Below are 21,670 nucleotides of genomic sequence, written 5' to 3'. Positions count from 1 at the left end.
AGCAGTGCGAAAGTACTTGGATCGTGGGTTAAGTTTGCACAAAGGTCAATCGTACACCCTCGCAGAGGTACTGAAGGGCAAAATAAAGGGGTAGACTGAAAGAGCCCTAAAGCTTAGTGACCTACGCGAAAGTAGGAATAGAGGGTATAAACTGACATCACGACCATCTCTACGCGGTATCATAACCAAATAATTGTCCACCACAAACACCTGAATGGAAATCATTCAAAACTTTCTTGGCTTCCTCATGAGTGAGGCACCTTCGTAAAATTGAATCGATACCATGATGGTAAAGAGTGTTGCCCACAATCAAATAATATTTGGCTTGGTATCAGATACATCGTTGTTGCGAGCGAGAGGTATCTGGCTGGAAAGTTTGGGTTTGGAGATAAATCAGTATATCTCCGTACCATGGGTTAGATGAAAAAATCAGGAACATAGACTCATCCAGAATTGATGGTTCTGATGTTGAATCAATGGTGTTTGAGGGAAGGTTGCAAAGAAGCTTGGTGAAAACAAGAGATTTCTTTGACTTGGATTTGATGAATTCCAAATCAAATTCTTGCAAAATGACGATCCATTTTGAGTATTTTCCCCCCAGCAATTGACGTGACAAAATATATGTCATAGGGTTCCAATCCAAAATGACAGTGGTCTTTCGGAGTAGGATATAGTGGCGAAATCTCTGTACAGCTTGAACAACAGCCAGAGCTAGCTTTTTGACATAAGAGTACTTAACTTCTGTATCATTGAGATTGTAGCTCAAATAATATATCTGATGTTCAATCCCATCTTCCTCTTGGCCTAAAACCATTCCTATGGTTGTATCTGCAGCAGCGAGATACATGAAGTAGTCGTTTTGATAATTCAGGGAATACATTAATGAGGCTCTAATCAAGGCATCTTTAAGAGAATCAAAGGAAGCTTGCACAACCTCATCCCAATGGAAGGATCAGAGGAAGTACCATATTCTAATGAACGATCTACCCATACAATTGGTGAAGATGGATTTGGGTTCGCCATACAAGCCAAAAAGATTGATTGTTATGCCAGCTCAATAGGGATTAGCGACATGATTTCAACATTCCTATCAACATCAGAACTATTGGTAATCTCCCTTAAGTCATTAGAGTAAACAAGTTAGCTGAGATACAATAACAAGATATGCATGAAACATGTTGGCTCTGTTATAATAGGAAGTGAAAATTCCAATCATACAGTACAACCATGACCAACCACTAGTCCCGATAGCATAACGTTACAATCACTGCCATCTGCTCCTCCAAAGAGATGTACTAGCTCTACACTGTGGAGAAGCCAAGGCTTGTTACAATACTCTCCAAGATTTCTCTAAGATACTCTTATCGGAAGCTTGGCTGACCAAAAGTGATTACAATGACTTATGAGGTACTATAAATAGCAAAGGGTGGGGTGACCTTTGACATTCCCCTCTGTGACTGTTCACCTACCCTCACGACTCTTCAACTTCTCTATGGCTATTACATTCAACTATCGACACTTGAACTTCCACTTGACAAGATGTTACATACAATCTAGACATGTACCCATGTGAGACAAAAATAGGCTTGAGGAAGCCATGAAAGACATCACTAAGACTCAGAGAGTTGTGGGAGGACCAACTCTTCGACATACTCCCGATGATCGATGGTGGAGAACTGATGCCAAGCTTGGTCGTCCGTGATGGTGTCCATGCGCTCAATGGTGACATCCTGCTGAAAGCAAACTCTTGCCTCCGTTGCATCAGGGTACACTGATATGGCTCCTTTGTTCAACCTATTTGTTAACATGCGCATCATCGTCTTGAGTGCAGTTGGACCAACAACCTACTGATGCATGGCTCAAATGCATAAAAATGTATTGACAAGTACCCTCATCCCACTTGAAATATTACAGTCATTCTCATTGGACCTATGCATAGAAGTCAATTATGTAAACTAAGATACTAAATATTTATAACAATAACAACTGGATTAATTGTTAAAGAGAAAAATATGCCTCAAAGAAATTATGTAAGCTATGGAAGTGCACAAAACAAGAAATAGTGAGGCAACATATATAGGTTAAGAGCTCATAAATTAGGCATAAAATATATCCACAAGAAAACACAACAAAATTAGAATAAAGGGAGTTATTTTTACATCACCTTATATGATCTACAAAGGAGCAAAAGAAGGGCTATTAGAGGACAGATATAAATCAAGACGTGGAAAGTTTTAAGGATGAAAATTTATAACAAAGCGTAGAAGCCTTGGTGAATCTAACTTGTCCCTAATATGCAAATTGCAAAGTGTTTAGCAATATTTTTGTGAAAAGCTTCATATTTCTTATGATTTTATATAGACCCTATAAATATTTGGCAATTTTTAGGTAAAATAATTTTATCCTATAAAATATGGGCATCATTTTTAGAAAAAAAAAAATGGAAATTGATGAGTCTTTGTTTGGACAAATGCATGGAAAAATAACCCATTTGCGGAATTTGAGCCCTAAAACTTTCCCTGATGCAAGAATGCATCACCCGAAGCAATTTGAAAGGTACAAATGGATAGTTTGATGAGAATAGAAACTGGGTAGTAAAAGTAGAGTAGGATACAGAGAGACATAAGATACACCCAAGGAGCACATGAAGGAAAGAGAGGCAACATAAGTTTGTCTCAATAGAAGAGAGACACTAGAAGAATACACCAAGATAAGTGACGATATAATAGGCGAAGATGATGTCAAATTATAATGAATGTAAACATATTAGAATGATTTGGAAAAATATGCAAGTATCCCTCAAGTGAAATTAAGGATGATTCCACTGAATGTGAAGATACTTTAACCATTGCAAAAATATTGACATAAATGAGAATTGAAGAGTTCTTTGGATTGGAGAAAAAAGTAGATAAATGAATTAGAAAAATGGGCCATAGTTAATAAATAAAGTGGTTAACTCACATTATATAAGGGACCACGAGTTGTTAGGGTTTTGGGTCTCCTCCTTGTCCTCATCATCAACATGATTCTATTCCTTCCTTGCATGAACTAGGGTTTCTTCTTTCAACAGAAACATCAGATCTAAGGTTTTATCTACAAGCCCTAGATTTTCACATCCAAGACTTCAAGTATTCTACAATTTACAAATCATATTTTTACAATACTCATTTTACACCTTTTTCAAGTCCAAAAGGTATATGTGTAACTTCTGTATATACGCATAACCTCCATGTATGTGCAACTTTAGTATATGTAACTTCCATATATGTGCATCTACCATATATGCGCAATTTCCGTATATGCACATATCTTCCGTATATGTGTAACTTTCTTATATCTGCATATCTTCTGTATATGCACGTCTTTAATATATGTGCATCTACTGTATATGCGCAACTTCCATATATGGAAATTGCGTATATATGGAAATTGTACATACACAAAAGATATGCACATATCTTCGATAGATGGGAAACTTTTCTATATGCACATCTCTTCGAGGTATATGTGCGACTTCCGTATATATGCATAACCTCTATGTATGTGCAACTTTAGTATATGTAACTTCTGTATATGTGCATCTTTTGTATATGTGCATCAATCGTATATGTGCAACTTCCATATATGCACATATCTTCTGTATATGCGTAACTTTCTTATATGTGTATATCTTTCATATATGCATGTCTTTTTATTTGTGCATCTACCGTATATGTGCAACTTCCATATACGGAAATTGTGTATATACAGAGGATATGCACATATCTTCTGTATATGAACATATATGAATGTTGTGTATATACAGAAAAATTACTTGAACATCGTGCATGAAATTAGTTGAATCACATATCCTTCTGTACTCTTTGAGCAATAACTCACTTTCAGTGCTACTTTGAGCATTAAGTCGCTTTCAGTGCTAGGGGAATTACTAAGAACATATGGTAAGAGATGCCTATTTGAACTTACCTTGGTAAGGATAATATTAAAAGGGAATTATCCGAACATATGTTAAGGATAATATTAAAAGGGCATTATCCGGACATATGGTAAGAATAATATTAAAAACATTGTTACTTCAAAATTTAAGGATAAGTTGTGGGATGATAAGGTGTTAGAGGGAAAAATGAAGCTAAGGTATTATAAGGAGGCGATTAACCCTACTCTTACTAACACGAATTATGTTTTTGTCTTCACTAATTAGGTGAGACCAAGACAACATATCAATGATGATTCTTTATATGTGCATCTACCGTATATGCGAAACTTCCGTATATACGTATATCTTCTATATATGTGTAACTTTCTTATATGTGCATATCTTCTTTATATGCACATCTTTTATGTATGTGTATCTACCGCATATGCGCAACTTCCATATACGGAAATTTCACATATACGGAAATTGTGCTTATACAGAAGATATGCGCATATCTTCCTTATATGTGAAACTTCTCTATATGCACATATCTTCCACGTATATGTGCAACTTCTATATATATGCATAACCTCCATGCATGTGTAACTTTAGTATATTTAACTTCCATATATGTGCATCTACCATATATGCGCAACTTCTGTATATGCGCAACTTTCTTATATGTGCATATCTTCCATATATGCACACCTTTTATATAAGTGCATCTACCATATATGTGCAACTTCCATATATGGAAATTGCACATATACAGAAATTATACATATACAAAAGATATGCGCATATCTTCTGTGTATGTGAAACTTCTCTATATGCACATATCTTCCAGGTATATGTGCAACTTTTGTATATACGCATAAATTCCATGTATGTGCAACTTTAGTATATGTAACTTCCATATATGTGCATCTACCGTATATGTGCAACTTCTGTATATGCGCATATCTTCTATATATGTGTAAATTTCTTATATTTGCATATCTTCTGTATATGCACATCTTTTATATATGTGCATCTACCATATATGCGCAACTTCCATATATGGAAATTGCACATATACAGAAATGGTACATATACGGAATATATGCATATATCTTCCGTATATGCGAAACTTTTCTATATGCACATATCTTCCAGGTATATGTGCAACTTCCATATATATGCATAACCTCTATGTATGTGCAACTTTAGTATATGTAACTTCCGTATATGTGCATTTTTTGTATATGTGCATCAACCGTATATGCGCAACTTCCATATATGCATATATCTTCCGTATATGCATAACTTTCTTATATGTGTTTATCTTTCGTATATGCGAGTCTTTTATATACGTGCATCTACCGTATATGTGCAATTTCCATATACATGAATTGTGCATATACAGAAGATATTCTCATATCTTCTGTATATGCACATATATGAATGTTGTGTATATACAGAAAAATTACTTGAACATCGTGTATGAAATTAGTTGAATCACATATCCTTCTGTACTCTTTGAGAAATAACTCGCTTTCAGTGCTACTTTGAGCATTAAGTCATTTTCAGTGCTAAGGGCATTACTCAGAACATATGGTAAGAGAGGCTTATCTGAACTTACCATAGTTAGGGTTTTCTATGTTTATGATTTCTCATTGTTTCTTCATGGTAAAAAGGCCTTTGAGCCTCATTATAAGACAATTTAGGAAAGCGCATAGTTGCCACATCTCTTCTCGAAGATAAACTAACACCATTTGAGCTAGTTTGTTTCATTTTGCATGCATATAGTTTCAACATTTTCCATTTATTAGTTGAAGTTGAATTCCACTGTGTTTCTATGTTTTGGATTTAAATATGTGTTTTCATTTTTTTCCCTTAATAAATTTGTATCATTCTTGGTGGTGGAAGGGACTATTTCATTTTTATTTAGGGGCAAACGATGGTGGTGTTTTTTGGAATACATGCAATTATGCTCATCAATATCGATTTCCTCTCTGTGAACATGGTTTAAATGTTGGTTATCTATCTAAATTCTTATTTTTAAACATCTATGTTGATATTGTAAGAGTGATACATTTTTCTTTGAGAACTACTTAGTAATTTGTGTGCTGAGAAACTATTTTAATGAAGTATTTTCTATGACTTTGATTGGGAATTCTGGTCTAGGAATTCTTCCTGAGGTTAAATAAGGGAGGTGTTAGTGAACTATTTTCATTTTCTTTTGCTTGGGAGTTATTGGTTTGGATGTGGGAATTCTCTTTCCCACCCTCGAGTTTGTGGTGAATGTCCTCAGGTACAATGATATTCATATTTTTTGAAGTTGTTTGTTGGTTGAAGGGAGGAATATGCCCTTGTTGTTTGGTTGTTTTTGGGTTTGGTGGAAATTTTTAAAATACAATGCATATATTATGTGCTTGTTAGTTGTGTCTACTATGGTGAGGGTTTGAGTGGTCTCTGGTTTACTTTGGATTACTTTCTAGTATAGTCTTTGTTGTTTTGGTTTCACTATGAAGTATCCTAATATTGGTGGTCAAGAGCATAAAACAGTAAAGGTGCAATCACAAAGTGACACCAAACCAGCTTGTAGAGAAATTTGATGCTCTTCCGTTGGACATTTTTACCATCAAATTAAAACAAAATGATCACTTAGCCTCAACCCCGGGTGCATTGGATAATATCCAAAGATTGAATATAAGAGTAGCCAGACATGAAGATGAAAAGGATGCATTGAGAAGGAAGATTCAAGAGCTTAAAGAATAGTTCAAGAATATTACTCTCATCTTAAGTGATATTTCAAGGTCAAGCACTCCAAAAATTGTTAATTGGTTAGACTTGAATGAACCTCTCCAGGAATGCAACAATTTTAATCATGGAAGACTTTATAATCAATCAGTAGTGAAATGTGGTGTAAGTTCTACTTTTGTTGGGGAAATTTTGTAAAGTAAATAGCTACAAAACCCCTATTTTTGTTTCTTAGAAATATTCTCCTCAAGATAAAGTTATAATCCTCTTGGAAATGAGAGATTAGTTGGAAATTTTGGTTAACCAAATATGTAATACCTAATGTATTTGCTACAAACTAGGTGCAAACTTGAATATAATACAAATACTCATTTGGCTTAAAGAAAAAAGAAAAAGATCATCGGATTGTTCCATAGTATGATAATATAGTTCTCATTGGAAATGAAAAGATGAGGCTTATAGAGATAGATTGTCAAAGTTCATACAAACATGTTTAGTTGAACAATATGATTTTTTTTTAATTTAATTAATAAAATTGTTAAATTTGTAATATTTTTATTAAAATATAAATACATATTATCAAATTTATTTATTGTAATTATTTTAAATAGATAATTATAATGTTTCCATTCTTCTTAACTTGGTGGTGTACTCTTACACACTCCATCATTTTTCCTACAAAAATTAATGCTAGTGGACCATTAGTCCTCTTCATACTTAATAGGCTACAATTGGGGCATGATGATCATTTTAAATACCACCCACTTAGTTGCTAGGGGATCATCGTCTAGCATAACAATATACGTGTGACTTTCTACCAAGTTTATCATGGCCTTCTAAATTTAATTGGGAAAATGAAATACATTTCTCTTTTGGGATGTAATTTACATTGAAGTAAACCTCTAATTGTTGCAACCATTGAATCAAGTTAACAACATCAATCTCATCTTGGCAATGTTTCATGTCCATTTTTGTTCCACTTTAAATAAATATTGAGAATAAGTGATGAAACTCCAAATTTCTCTCTTTCCATCTAACCCTTTTCCAACTCCTTTTTTTGGGGCTCTTATTACATATTTCTCATTTGATCAATTTCTTAAGTTAGAACCACCAAACGCCTTGAAAAATCCAAACTTGTTCTCTAGAGCCACCATGAGAATTTTTATGTTGTGAGACATTTATAAATTTGTTGTTTCATTTTTGAAAACCATTCTTTGTACTGATCATTGGGGTTGTTACTATATTCATTCACTATGACTAGCTTTTCCAAGATTTATACCAATTCCTAGATCTTGCAACTTCCCCCAAAACCTCAAAGAATATTTTTTTGATACTAATATGATTTGTAACTACTCTTGGCATTCCACTAGAACAATTCATCACAACAAATATTATAATATTTTACAACCACTTACTATGTATTATTTTATATCAGATTGCAGACCTTTAATATTACTAGTTTAATAAAGAATTGACTGATATAATTTGGAATTGAGATGAGAGTAACAAAAAAAAAACAAGATGTATACTAGGAAATCCCAATATAAGAAAATCCCAAGGCCTATTATTTTCTCTCTTCTTCTCTATCTCAAAATCAAATACAAAGAAATGGTTACTCACCATGGAGATGCCATGAACATTATGGCCAATATGAAATCTTATATTTTATTTTCCTTCAATATCCAACTCATTTATTTTCTCCCCTATGTGACAAATATGTAATAGAGCAAGAATGGAACACTTTCCTTTATTAACAACCTAGTGTTTAACATAGCCTAATAGACATCTAGGGTGAAGGGTATGGTTTTTGCAATGTGATTCCAGACAATGTTAAGGATTTGGATCCTCCAAAATCCTTTTGAAAGTCCACAAATAAATAGCTCCACATTGTCAATAATAGAAGCTATTGTGAAATCTACTAGATACCATGGTGGTTAACAAGATAAATCAACTTAAGGAAGATTTAAATTCTCCATATGAACTCTAATTGTGGTTATCTTATTCCGTTGAAATTTTGGTATTTAATTTATCCATTATCGTTTTTTATTTATTAAAAAAAAAAAGAAATTATTTACTCATGACTCTCTTTTTATTAGTGTAAAAAGGAATAGTTTTTTTTTTCTCTTTCTCATTGAACTTTACTTTTTGTTTAACATAATTGTTTATATTAATAAAATAAATGACTTAAAGGAGAAACGTTTAGCAAGGGATGCATTTTAATATATTTATGTTTTGTTTAAAATGATTATAAGTTTAATGAAAAAAAATTATTGTGATTTATTTTATATAAGAAAGTGAGAGATTTTATCAATTAAGTTTAAAACATAATGTTGAATAAATTAAAAATGTCAAAAAAGTAATAAAAATAATAAATTAATTCAATTCAATTTGTTATATTATAATTTTGTCTTTATTAATAAAAATAAATAAATAAATCATAATACATATACCACATTGTACTATCTACAAATTAAACTTATTAAACTTATAGCATAGTACAATAATGTTTATTTTTATTTACTTTACTTTCAACTTTTTAATGTTTGATTTAACTTTAATATGTATCACATTGTTACTATTTTAGAGTAGTATGTTCCATCCAAATTAATTTGGGACCATTAAATCTAATAAACCTAAGCGAATGTGTAGGTAATTGATAACTATCATATAATTTTAAACTTGACAAACAACACAATAAATTAATCTACAACCTTGTGATCCATTAGATCCTTGGAGCTTAAAAGCTATTGCTTAACCTCAATAATACTATAAACAAGAACTATTCAATTATTTAGAATTAATAACAAATATCACTAACAAGAAGTCCAAATATATATCTCCAACGTTTAGTTTTTCACTTCAAAATGTTAACGACATAGATTATAATTTGATTAATTTCTCTTTGTGTTTTACCACCATAATCTTATTAACTTCTCTTAGCATTTTAAAACCATAATCTTAGTAACTTCTTTTATCTTTTTAAAACCATAATAATCATGAATGCAAACTAGATGTTATCTTAATGAAAATTTCCATAGTTAGGAAAATCAATATATAGTTAAAAATGAGTTGAAATGCATGGAACAATTGCAAAACATTCCTAAAGATGATAGTCTTCCCATTATTATTATTTACAGAATGTTATACTTAGGACGGTATGTTTAGTTTATTTAATATATATTTAAATGCTATCGATCATGATTAAATTATTGCATTCACAATTTTAAAATTATTGTTCAATTTGTAACTGAGAAATGGTGGGAAGCCGATTGATAATTTTAAAATTTGAATATGGAAGAAGTTGCGGTGGGAAGTTAGTCGATAGTTTTAAAATTTGAATATGGAAACATGTCAATCATGCCAGTTAGTTTAACTTGGTTGCCTGTCTTATTTAATCAAATAGGAGTGTTTGATATTCAAAGTTTAACTTAATTTCTATATATTTAGGGTTCATGTTTTTTTGCAACTCAAACTAATGTCCAACTCAAGCCATTCTGCTTTTTTTATTCAAACTGAAATCAACCATTTTCTCTCTCACTTGATGTGATCCTCAATGTGTCCTTCACCCACTCATTACAACAAATTATAATTTCTTGCATAACCCTATTTCCTCCTTGAGATCCTAAAAGAAAATATCAAAGACCAAAATTTGATCTCATCACTTTCTTTTGTTTTTTCAAATGGAAATATTAATTTCCAAAGTTATAAACTTTAGAAATATGAGCTACAAAGCCAATATAATTAACTAAATTATTTATCATGCTTGTCTTAAGTTTGAACTTATGAAGAATTGAAAAAATTCCAAAATAAGTAAATTTTTAAGATATCTTTTGCAGGCATGGACAAAGGCCTATGCAAAGATACCTATTTGAGCTACAATTTTAATAGATGCCATGAACATCATGGCCAATATGATCACTACGAGATCTTATACATTCTTTTTATTCAATATCCAACTCTGAAAGATTTTCTCTCATATCCAACAAATATGTGATAAAAAATGAATGAGAGAGCTTCATTTATTAGCAACCTAGCATTTAGCATAGCCTAATAGACATCTAAGGTTAGAGTTAGGGTTTTCACATGTGATTCCAATCAATGTTAGGGATTTTGATCCTCTAGAACCGTTTTTAAAGTCCACACATGAATAGCTTAGATTTATCAGTAATGGAAGCTAATGTGACATTCACTAGATATCGTGGTGATTAACATGATATGTCAACTTGTTAAACATATAGATTATCCATAAGAGCTCTAATTCAAGTGATCTTGATATCATTAGAAATCCCTTGAAGTGTAGAATGATGTCAAGATATTTTAGACAATACTCGTAAGATTTTGACTCCAAAAATGATCCCTTAGGGCCACAAATGGGCTCTAGAACAATCTATACCCCAAATATCCAAAACAGGATTTTCCAATAAAATGGAACTTGCAAGCCAATGACTTTAATTTTTCTAGCGGAAAAGTATCAAAGTAAATGTAAAATTATAAAAATGATCCATTCTTGATCATATATCCCCATTTAGAGAGGCTTTTGGTTCCCAAGAGGTGAGGAGATTTTTCTTTTGTCTTCTCCTTATGGGCACCATTTGGGCTTAGTCACCGATTGTTTTTGAATATATTTTTTATTTTATTTTATGAAGGTCAGGTGTCAACTCCACATTGAAGGCGGATGAAATTACACATCGCCATGGTACGATGCTGTAGAATGAGTCACTAGGCTCAATGATAGAATTTATTATGATTTGAAAAGGCTTGAAATTGTTTTTATGGTTATGTCATGTAAACATTTAGGGATAGTTTTTCCCATAGTTTTTTTCATGGTATTTTTTTGTAATATGTCATATTAAAGGAATAAAATTCCAATCAATTTTTTTTTTTTTTTTCTCAAAGATAAAGATTTTGTTGGGGCTTTTGAGTATGATTTATCTCTGCTTTATCCCTTCCCAAAATGAATTATGTACCTGTGTAAGAGAAACAATGGACTTGAATAGAGCGAAATAGATGCTACTTTCAGTGTGAATTGGCTTCCTGAGTTTGTTAATAAAGAGACCTCCTTTGCAACAAAGGTAACACTCATGTATTAATGGATATACCTAAATAATTATTATAAAATTTGACATAAAAACCATATAACTGTCATGCATTTATTTGTAAAGAGAATTGAAAGTAGATTTGAAATAAAAACCATAAAACTGTCATGCATTTAGTTGTAAAGACAATTGAAAATAGTTCCATTAGCAATGATAGAGTATCATTATAATTGGGGCTCTGTGAGCTCTTTGGATTAAATCCATGTGAATAAGAAAAAACAAACAAATCATTATATTATATTATGCAATTATATCATAAAACCAAACCATTCAATTATCGTGAAGCCATTCACTTTTGTAGCAAAGAAGTAATTTTCTTGTTTGAAAGGACGTACAGAGAGTGATAAAAAAATTGAATTTAAATGTTGACCGGAAAGCAACTCATAAATTGAACTTTAATGAAATATGAACTTTAAAAATAAATATGGTGTATCCACTTTTAGTCATAATAATCATGAACGTAAACTGATATTTTCCCAATCAAAATTTCCTGTAAGCAAAATCAATTAATATATAAAATAGATGTTCAAAACGAGTTGTCATGGATGGAACAATTGCAAAAAATTTGTGAAGATGATGGTTTTCCCACTATTCTTACTTACATGTCAATGCTATATTTGAATGATATGTTTACTTTATTAGTCCCTGCCATCTGGTAATGGCCAGGGACTATAGTAATAAGCTTTTAGGCACTTGACATTACTTGCTCTTCTCTTTTCAAAGTTTTTTGAAGTTTTTTGGTTTCATATTCATCATTTACCTTGTTATTGAACTTCATGGTCTTATTTGGACTCTTCCCGAGGCGGAAGAGGTTGGACTATATGTTATTTAGGTTTTAAACTGTTCATTTTTTAAAAATGTTTTAGGCTACATGACTAATGTTAACATTAGTTTGAGACATTAGTTGTTGAGACATTAGGTACATTATTTGGCTTATTGGTTGCTGTTAGTTGCTCGCAGTTGCTGCAGGTAGTTACAAGTTACAAGTGTGTACAAAGATTACAAGTGTATGTGTGCATGCGTTACAGGTGTATGTGTGCATGTGTTACAGGTGGATGGAAGATCTACGCCTCTTCCTAAAACTATCTGAGCATTTCCAGATGCTCTGGTCTTCCTCATCCTAAAACTGTCCTAAAACTGTTTGAGCATTTCCTGGATGCTTTGGTCTTCCTCAGGTTAGTAGAGTTTGACAATATTCCTGTGCTAGATCGTTCCCAGTGTCTCAACTTCTGCCTTCAATTCTTGATTTAGCAGGTTATCAGGCCCTGTTCGACATGGTGGCCATTTTTGCAGGTCCAGATATTTTTCACAGCAACAAACTCATGATTACTCAGCTGAATTCGGTACACTATATCGGAGCCACCATGACCAATAATGTGCTCCTCGTCCATGGATTCCAGAACTTCATGCTCATCAAAATTGAGTTGTTTTTGGTCTCGCTGATGAGCTCAATTGGCGCTGGTCCTGTTAAAGGTTTCCTAGAGAAATCTACCGAATTCCTAGAGAAATCTACACAACTGAGCTTCAGAGTATCCAAGAGCATGAGCTGAAAGAAATAACAGGCCATAGCAAGAGCGTGTGCTGAAAGAAATAACATTTCGTACCTGGAGCTGAGTCGAAGATTCATTTCTTGCAGGAAGGCGGGGAATCAAATTGGTAGGCCTTGGCTACAGATTGAGAATTGGCCTTGGCCACTGATTCTACATATGGCTCAGTTGGAGCTTGAGTAAGGGCATTAGAAGTAGATTCCACAGCAGACTTATAATCAACAGGGTGCTCTTGAGAAGATTCCACGGAAGCCAGTGAAATGTGGAGGAAAAGTGATATACCTGCATGGAGTGGAAAGGACGGCATTGCTTGTGAAACAGACCAGCAACTTTTAGCAATGGGGACTTTTCATAAGTCGCCTTTCAATAATGGCGGATGCCCAATTGCTTGTGGTGGATAGACTTTCAGCTTGGACTTGCTTCCTACCTGACTGGGCATGCAAAGGAACAGTTTTTACTTTATAAACACTCTCCAGTCGGTGATGCTCTCCATCATCTTCCATCTTAACACGCCGGGCAGCAGGTTTCACCACCCAAGACCTACTAAGTACCCTTTAAAGGATATATAAAACAGAGCCTTTTGAAGGATTGACTTGAATTTCATTTCTCTCACCTTCATTCTTGCTCTTTTGCTGATCCTCTTCTTCCAAATCCGGGATCCCTTCTTCTTCCCTCACCTGATTCATCTCCTTGATGTCATCTTCATCGAATACTTGACTCAATCTCGTCTGACCATTGTATGCATAAAGACAATCTTGAGGAAGCGAGGGTAGTGGGGAAAGGCCCATGGATTTTTCTTCCCAAGCTCCACGACTCCTACAAGACACAAGCTCACAACTCCTACGATGGGATCCATCGTCGGAGTTGTATGATACAAGCTCGCCAAATCCTGAAACCACTAGTACCTGTCACCATTGTCCTGCTCTTCAGTGACGTTTCAGTCATGCATTATGACACGTTATGTTGAACCACATCACTTGTTATGTTCAACCTTTGCTTTTAACGATTCATACTTTTGTTACGTTCAACCCTTGATTTTAATGATTCAAACTTTTTCTCTGCAACTTTAATTTCTCCATTGTGCTACTGGTTGATAAATATTCTTCAAATAACAGAAGTGTGTCAACCCTTTCTCCGTTGTTTGGGTTTCCTCTTAAAGGATTGATTTTGGCTGTTTTTTCAACATTTTAGTATTTAATTTCATAGCTGTGTGCTCTGTTGTTTTTGCAGGCTCGTGTGTTGTAAATTGAAGCATACTGATCGCACTCGGCAATGGTGCTTAAGCATTAACTAGACGTTGAAAACAATAAAAATGCACATTTCAGATGCCTCCTCTATTCTGTATGTCTCATGTTTCTCTTGAAAGGCAAGGGGGAAAAACAGAGCCTTTTGAAGGATCGACCTGAATTTCATTTCTCTCACCTTCATTCTTGCACTTTTGCTGATCCTCTTCTTCCAAATCTAGGATCCCTTCTTCTTCCCTCACCCGATTCATCTCCCTGATGTCATCTTCATCAAAAACTTGACTCAATCTCGTTTGACCATTGTATGTATAAAGACTATCGAGTGAGAGCGAGAGCGAGGTAAATGGATTGAAGAAATCCCACATTGAATCTTGAGGGAATCTTGAGGAAGCGAGGGTAGTGGGGAAAGGCCCATGGAGTTTTCCTCCCAAGCTCCACGACTCCTATAGGACACAAGCTCACAACTCCTACGATGGGATCGATCGACAGAGGTGTATGATACAAGCTCGCCAAATCCCGAAACCACTAGTACCTGTCACTGTTGTCCTGCTCTTCAGCCACGTTTCAATCATGCATTATGACACTTATGTTGAACCACATCACTTGTTATGTTCAACCTGTGCTTTTAACGATTCAAACTTTTGTTACGTTCAACCTTTGCTTTTAACGATTCAAACTTTTTCTTTGCAACTTTAATTTCTCCATTGTGCTGCTGGTTGATAAATATTCTTCAAATAACAGAAGTGTGTCGACCCTTTCTCTGTTGTTTGGGTTTCCTCTTAAAGGACTAATTTTGGCTGTTTTTTTAACATTTTAGTATTTAATTTCATAACTGTGTGCTTTGTTGTTTTTGCAGGCTCGTGTGTTGTAAATTGATGCACACTGATCGCATTCGGCAATGGTGCTTAAGCATTAACTAGACGTCGAAAACGATAAAAATGCACATTTCAGATGCCTCCTCTATTCTGTATGTCTCATGTTTCTCTTGAAAGGCAAGGGGGAAATATGCCTCTTGCTCCCTCGAAAGGGAAAATGCCTGTACTCATGGAAGCCAATGGTCCATCGAAGAAATCAATCAAGAATACAATAACGCGGGATCAAGGTGCAAATAAAAGTCCAGCATATCAAGCTAGTCCTGGAAATTCTGTCCGTTTGAAGAGCTATCTTAGCGGTGGCCGGTGCAATGAAAATCCTCAAGTGGATATAAATGGCGCAAGGTCCCCCTTGAATAGTATTTCTATTCGTTTAAGGACTCCAGAAGGTTCATTTAGAACCATAGGTTCGCAACATGGTGGGATCGAAGTCAGGGACGTGCAGAAATTTAAAGCTTTCTATCTTCCTCACTTTGTTTTACATCGTCTTCCTCTTCTACCATTGGACCAAAGCACAGACAATTAATAGCAACCAACGACCTGTGGTAGATCAGGTTGCTGGAGCTCTCATTTCTGATCAGGAAAATAGAAAGGTACGGTCACATTTCAATGCATTGCCTCAAAGATTATCTATAAATGTTATTATAATGTGTTTTGGGGTTTCGCACTTCAAGGCCTATGCTAAATTCTCAGAATCTTGCTTTACGGGGCTCAATATGACTGTCTCCTTGCATTTCCATGGCAATTTATTTGATCTTTAATTTCTGGTGTAATTTTAGTGTCAGGATGTTTATAAGTTAAATATAAATGTTCGGATTTAGCTTTGTGTCAGTGTGTTTATAAGTTAAATTTAAGTGTTCAGATATAGCTTTGTGTCAGTTTATGCTATAATGTCGTTCATAGAAGTCATTGGTTCAATTCCTTGGGATCATTTCAGGCCATGTGTTATGTTCTTTTCTTTTTTTCACTTTTTGCATTTGCGTTGCTATAATTACTCAGTTGTGTGAAAACTTAGGTGATATGATGCCTTTACCATGAAGGATTGCATGGGAAACAACAGCTAGTCAGACAGAAGGTTGCAAAACACACTCGAGTTTCATTTCTTGCGACTGGATTGAGAGCTTGCCGAACTAATTTATCTGACTCTGAATTGGAGAATGACTCTGAATGGCTGAAGAGTAAAGTTTACAATGTCTACTTACTTTAAATTTTCAATAATAATTGATTTCAAATCACATAGATGATACTGTATACTACAAATTGCCACGGAATTTGGACAATTGACAGGTCTGATAGTAGTTTATTGTGAAATCAACTCAGGAAAAACAAAAAATGCGTGTTGATGATTACTTGTAGCTTCATAATTTGCATGCCTCTATACGATTTATTGGATTGGTATTCTACTTTAACCTGTGTTTTTTATTAAATTCTTGGTTTATTCCTTGTTGCACCAAGAGGCACGTTCTACAGTCCAGGTAGGATTAATAAGATAGTGATTAAAAAATCAAAACAATAATTTTTTTTCTTTCAAGCTAGCCTGAAAAATAAACTATAGCTTAGATGAGATCCCTTAAGGTGAAAACCTCAGGTGTTTGCACTCTCAAAATGTTCCACCTTGAGGGATTTGACCCCCTGCAAAGTGACTTTACTATCATCTTCTTTCTTTCTGTTTCATCAAATCTCTTTAAAATTTCCTCACCCTTGAATCTCAAGTTCAAGCTCATGGCAAAGGTGATAGAAGATGGTAGTAGAAGGAAATGCTATGCTTTATCTGTATCCCACTGGCAAAATGAAAGTGGCTATTGCAACTTTATATTCTTGATCAGAAGAAAAGTTTGGATGTCTTCCAGACAACGGTGAAGAACTTTCTTCTTGAATGGAAACCTTATGACATTCTGTTTTCACTTATTAGTTCAACTCTCTTTATTTCGTGCTTGATACAACCTTTGTAATTATAATTTTGACAATTTTCCTTGTCAGATATGTGTTTGCCATAAACTAAGTTTTCTGACAGCCTGTGCCACCAGTCGGAACATGGTCAAAAAATTTATTACTAGCTTCTAATCTCTTCGACATTGGAATTATAGAGTAGAGTCAATCAAAACATTTTTGAAAGTAAAAAGGTTATTTGAACCAAATAGGTCTGAATTCCTTGAGAAATCAATAGTTTGTGAATTTCTGCTTTTGATCATGTATTGTTTGATTTTCTCTAAATTTGTATGTCTTTCTTATGTGGTTGGTGGAAAAATATATAAGCTCAACGATCTTTACATGGTAGTTCACTGTAACTGCAAAGTAAATTATAAAGGCAATTTTTCTTATATCTTCTGTAGGGTGAGGAAAGGAGGTTTGAACTATTATTACCCAAAAAGAGCGATATCTGCATGATAATGTACACTAGTGGCACAACTGGTGAACCTAAAGGCGTATTGATCACAAATGAAAACATAATTGGTTATTTTCTTAAATGTCATAATGAAGAGGTAAATTCTTTCAATTACATGGTTAGTTTTTGTAGTTGATATAATAACTTCATAGATCAAAGCTTCATTTATTCCTAATATATCAAACATTTTGAGAACTTATCAGTTGGTTCTAGGAGTCATGGCATTTTCTTTAACTCATGATTTTTATGCGCTGGAAAACTCCTTTGCAAAACCTTGCAACTCATAGAGAAGGATGTTTATCTCTCATTTCTTCCTCTAGCACATATATTTGATTGGGTGATAGAGGAATTTTTCATATCAAAAAGTGCTTCAATAGGCTTCTGGCACGGGGTATACTGCTTTGTGTTGTTTTCTTTCTCAATTGTCCACCATCTTTATGCACTTAAAAATCTAGTGCTAATTTCTTGATTTCACAGTAATGCTTGTTTCTTCCCACAGGATTTTGTAGTTGATGTAATAACTTCATAGATCAAAGCTTCATTTATTCCTAATATATCAAACATTTTGAGAACTTATCAGTTGGTTCTAGCAGTCATGGAATTTGCTTTAACTCATGATTTTTATGCGCTAGAAAACTCCTTTGCAAAACCTTGCAACTCACAGAGAAGGATGTTTATCTCTTGTTTCTTCCTCTAGCACATATATTTGATCGCGTGATAGAGGAATTTTTCATATCAAAAAGTGCTTCAATAGGCTTCTGGCACGGGGTATACTGCTTTGTGTTGTTTTTTTTTCTCAATTGTCCACCATCTTCATGCACTTAAAAATCTAGTGCTAGATTCTTGATTTCACAGTAATGCTTGTTTATTCCCGCAGGATGTGAAGACTTTGGTGGAGGATATTGCAGAACTAAAAACAATGGTCTTCTGTGGTGTCCCACGTGTCTTTGATCGCATATATTCAGGTCCTATATGCAAATCTATAGTGTCTAAGTGAAAAAAATATAATTCAGTGTCTGCCTGAGGTATTTTGGCCTCTAAATTACGAGATTTTCAGCCTATCAGATCTGAAACATATTAAGATTTGGATCACATGTTCTGTGGTTTGTTCAAAGTCCATCTTCAATACCAATTTTTGATCCTTCTCATAAATGAAAGGAGGAGAGAATCTTCGATCTTGGATTAGGGCTTCGACCCTTTTCTTCACTGTAAGCCCAGAATATTTACACACCCTAGTAAAGGAATATTCAGGATCATCAAGTAATTTTGCTTCCTTTACATCATCAACCTTGCTTATTGAAGCTGAATCACATGTCCTAAGATGACTCGTAGATTTTTCAAACTTAGAGATCTGGGAGTGCAATCAAACTTCCCTGGCTTTGTTTATGACTGTGTTCTTTAATGATTCTATCCTTTTGATAACGACAACAATCAAATCAAGTTGGCTATGAATATCTTGGTCCCTTGTACAAAGGTCGATCTGAGGTATAACATTTCTAAGATTTTCAATTCTAGCCAGAGAGGCTTGCAAATATTTTATGTCCTCAAAATTGCCTTTAAAAACGGTGACCAAAACAAGGATTCAGGGCAGAATTTTTGGATATGGTCTCGAGCTCTTTGAATCTCCTCATGCTACTCAATCATTGTAGAGGTCTTGTGGCTCGAAGCTTTAAGACTTGAGTCATAGATAAAACTTCTATAACAGATCTCCTAAGATGATATCTGACCTTATAGTATTTTGACCTTTTGCAATCTTCTTGATCTCTGAGGTTCTGAGACTGAAACATAAATCTCCACTCAATGCAGGGACTTGCTGCCTCGCAGCTTCCCTTGTTTAATATATATAGTTAGATGCTATCGAGCATGATTAAATTATTTGCATTCACAATTTTAATCGGGGATGGGAAGCTCGTTGATAGTTTTAAAACTTGAATATGGAAAATTGTAGTACTCAGAAGAAGTTGTTGTTATTTAGAATGTTGTCAAAAAATGGTACATACATTCAATATAAACTTATTTTGAAATTTGGATGGAAAATTCAAAATAAACATATCCCAAAATGCCGATGGACATTGGTGTGGGTTCATTTGGTCTTTTCCCACACGCTGTAATTGTTTTCAGAGGCAGCGACCCCAAAGTCTGTGGAAGGCACATTATTTCCCAAATCAGAAATTAGGATCAACTCATCAATTACAATAGCAATAGCAATAGCAATAGAGAACCCTTTGCAAAAGTTTCTTCTCGTAGTGTTCCAAGCTCAAGTTACAGTTTACAGCCACCGTCTAATGTTGGAATAGCGACAGATTCGACAAAACAATAGGAAGAAGCAGATCCTGTGGTCAATAAGATTAATAGGGGTGGCTTGAGGGTTGTTTCTTTCACACACTTCTCTACTTGATCCCTCGTAGCCATATCATCATCCTCACATTTAACGCTTCCACCATAAGCATGGCTTTGAATTACTGATTTGCAAACAAGTGCCTTCAAGTGTAGAGTTCCACTCGCAATGAGTAATAAAACCTCCTCGCCTTCAGTTTTTGTTTTTACTACTCGCATCGAAACAGTGATTACACATTTATATTCATCTCATAAAAAAGAATCTGGGCGGGACTATCGAATTTGAATTCTAAATTTTGGGCGGCCATGTCTAATTTGAAATGCTGGACGGGGACTCGGGGAGGTGTCATTGAATGAATGTACGTGGACGTATTGAATGAAGCGTGGAAGTCCGAGTGGTGCAGTCTGAATGGACGTATTGAATGAAGCGTTGAAGGGCAACCAATAAATCCCATGCTATTGGGTATTTAAGACTCTTAAGAGTACATTTGGTCAACCGAAATACATCTCTGCATTCGCATGGGCATGAACATGGCAAGCGATATTTAATGTGATTTTTCAGCATTGACGTGACATCCATTTAGATGGTAATACATACATGGCATAACATGTATGAGAGATGGTCGGCTTCCTTGCCGAACTTTCCGATGACCGCCAAAACAATCCCCGATACTGTCCACGTTGCCATACGCCGTCAGCGCAGACCAACGCAATTAAAGCATTAATGTATGGATCAGCGACTATTCGTAATTTAAATTTTGAATTTTCAAAATGCCGTGCATAGCTGCATAGCTACATGAAACATAGTGCCCCTGTTTCAATGGCTCGGCTGTTTAGTCTAAAATGAACTCAGAATTCTGCAGGAAGGATATATTGAGCGCTCTGCGTAGCGCTAGCAGTGTTGAATTATATTGATGGGGTTCAGGGATCGATCCCGCGGCCGTGGAGATTATGACGAAGAAACGCTGTATGGAATCATCTTCAGATTTAGCATAGGCGTTCCCTAAGCGGCCATGCGCCGGCACCAATGCCGGCAGCCACAGCTTTGAAGAATTCTTTGCTCTGCTGCAACGGATCGAGGCCACCAAGAGGCACTGCTGGGCGAGAGATTATAACCCTACTTTTGCAATGATGTATTTAATTGAGATATTCCTATTTCGTTTGTATCTGTTGTTTATTGTAAGCTTATAATTTTAGATTAGTTTTCTATTCTCCTAAATTCTGTTAAGAAGTCGGTCAAGAGAAAGCAACATATCTCTCTTGTTAGAGCTCGATTTAAACTGTGAGATACAACAACAAAAAAAATTCATATGGACATATTTTTTTTGGCTGTATATTAACCAGAAGCAAACCTGTTTTATTTCATGGAATTTTAGATTTTCTTTTGCCTGAAACTTTTGCTTTTGCAAAATGTATTGCTTTCATGTGCATGTAATCAGTATCATATTCATCAAAGTTTGAGAAAATAAACAACTTTTTTTAATATATATAGTGTAAAATATTTAATGAATGGTAAAGCTACGGGTTTTA

Source organism: Pinus tabuliformis, chromosome 1_2, assembly GCF_031772625.1.
Source record: "Pinus tabuliformis cultivar Carrire ecotype Pingquan chromosome 1_2, CPIR1, whole genome shotgun sequence".
NCBI lineage: Eukaryota > Viridiplantae > Streptophyta > Pinopsida > Pinales > Pinaceae > Pinus > Pinus tabuliformis.
The sequence above is the reverse complement of the archived record's forward strand: the minus strand, read 5'-3'. Positions refer to the sequence as shown.